The sequence below is a fragment of the Pecten maximus genome, chromosome 6 (genome assembly GCF_902652985.1).
Source record: "Pecten maximus chromosome 6, xPecMax1.1, whole genome shotgun sequence".
NCBI lineage: Eukaryota > Metazoa > Mollusca > Bivalvia > Pectinida > Pectinidae > Pecten > Pecten maximus.
Genome location: NC_047020.1, coordinates 16,116,618 through 16,119,108, shown reverse-complemented (window position 1 = coordinate 16,119,108; position 2,491 = coordinate 16,116,618). Strand labels below are relative to the sequence as shown.

General features: G+C 33.0%; 1 non-coding gene across 1 annotated transcript; it reads right to left on the bottom strand.

The window, feature by feature from the left end:
• Positions 1–484: 484 nt before the first annotated feature.
• On the bottom strand, positions 485–557 carry Trnar-ccu. Its single transcript has one exon. It is a non-coding gene; the product is annotated as a tRNA-Arg (tRNA).
• Positions 558–2,491: the final 1,934 nt, after the last annotated feature.

Here is a 2,491-nt window from a genome sequence, read left to right as displayed (position 1 = left end):
TATTCATCATTTTTATTTACAAGAATAATTAAACAGTTGCATGAACTAATATTAACAGCCCCGGCTATTGTTGGAAGGGTCTGGGCCGAGGTAACCATAACGGGATAATTACACCTCAGAGGCTCAGATATAATTATTCATGAATGTATTCAGACATAGCTATTCTATATTGGTAAGGGAAATATGATGGATTAACCATATATGTTCAGGTATTCATTTATGCACACGTTTAATAGTTTCAAAAAAATTCAATAAGACTTTTGGTTTGGTCTTATCAACATCTAAGGTAATTTACTCAAGCGTGTGGTGAGTGATTATATGTGTTTTGATGATAAGACGCCCGTTATATTTGTGAATCATGTAAAAATAGAAACATGATTATAGAAACAAACATTAATTGAAATGGTCTTACTTACGAACATATATGGTAAAATTGCGTTTGTGATAAATATTAATCTAATGATAAAAAAAAAAAAAAATTGTAAACCTCCGGCGGGACTCGAACCCGCAATCCCCGGCTTAGGAGGCCGGTGCCTTATCCATTGGGCCACGGAGGCGGATACATTTATAAGTGCCGAGTATTTCCAAGTACATTAGTTTAGCTGCGCGATGTGTATTGGTTTATAAGAACGCTATAAACAAGGCCTTGAGCTTGTTGCTTACTTTATACATTAAAACTTGAAATTTTGTTGTTATCAGGTTGACATCAATAAACTGCTTGACATGCTATTATGCCTACTTAAACAAGAACAGTTGCACTGTATGAAACATCAGTTTCCGGTTCATAGGAACTGTTTCTCGTTGATTCGTATCTAAACGGGAAACATTAAAGAAGGCTGTTCTAAATTTCACTCACGTGGTGTAATGATCAGTGTTTCGTTTTGAAAGAAAAAATAAGGTTTTTGTCGAAAATTGCCTTAATATGTAATCGGAACAATCAAAAGATACATTTTCGTTAGAAATAATTTATGGGACGAATTGTCTCAATAAACGGTCAAACTATGACTTGTCAGCTTTATCCTGTCAGCTTAATTACGCATTTTCTACTGTTTTTTCCTCTTTTTTTCTCTACCTTTGTAACGACCTAATCAGACAAAAGCAGATGATATCGATAAATTTGTCTAATTAATTAATCAATACTTAGTTGATTTCTTTAATATGTTTTGTAATTTTACCCAGTCAATATGCCGCTAAATCACACATATTTGATACAGAGGTTAATGAATAAAACAGGGTATAATACTATATGTAAATTTGTATACGAAGCGATTTTAGCTTTTGAAATTATTCCAATCTCATCATCAATGGTTGGTTCCCGCATTGGAATGTTTACGTCAGTCAAGGTTCGTCGAACTGTCTAGAAACGGAAATAACGCCAAGAAAAATATAAATAAAGCTTACTGTACCGATATCACCATTTCACATTTTTTTCAACTTTTGATAAATTATTCAGCAGATCACTTTCCCCGCTTACTAACAGTTCATGTATAGTTTGATTTAATTTCGCGGTCGCGTCCGGCGATTATTCAATTCAATCCAACTTCATTAGCTCATTTATAATGACAGTAGTAATTTGAAATAAGACAAGTACATTATACAAAGTCAAATAAAAAACTTATAGGTACAGTAATTTCAGTAATTGTCACATTTTTAACGTTGAAATCTTCATAATTATTCGGTACGAAATTGATAAAGCATTTGATTTATTCTTTGGATTCATTTTTTTTTCTAAAGTGATATAGAGCTCTAGAGCTGCTGCAGTATAATACCCTAAGACCACTTTGAGATGTAAACTGTATAATACCCTCAGACCACTTTGAGATGTAAACTGTATAATACCATAGGACCACTTTGAGATGTAAGCAGTATAATACCCTAAGACCACTTTGAGATGTAAACTGTATACTACCCTCAGACCTCTTTGAGATGTTAAACTGTATAATACCATAAGACCACTTTGAGATGTAAACTGTATAATACCATAAGATCACTTTGAGATGTAAGCAGTATAATACCATAAGACCACTTTGAGATGTAAACTGTATAATACCATAAGACCACTTTGAGATGTAAGCAGTATAATACCATAAGACCACTTTGAGATGTAAATTGTATAAAACCCTAAGATCACTTTGAGATGTAAGCAGTATAATACCCTAAGACCACTTTGAGATGTAAACTGTATAATACCATAAGATCACTTTGAGATGTAAACTGTATAATACCATAAGATCACTTTGAGATGTAAACTGTATACTACCATAAGATCACTTTGAGATGTAAGCAGTATAATACCATAAGACCACTTTGAGATGTAAGCAGTATAATACCCTAAGACCACTTTGAGATGTAAACTGTATAATACCATAAGATCACTTTGAGATGTAAACTGTATAATACCCTCAGACCACTTTGAGATGTAAACTGTATAATACCCTAAGACCACTTTGAGATGTAAACTGTATAATACCATAAGACCACTTTGAGATGT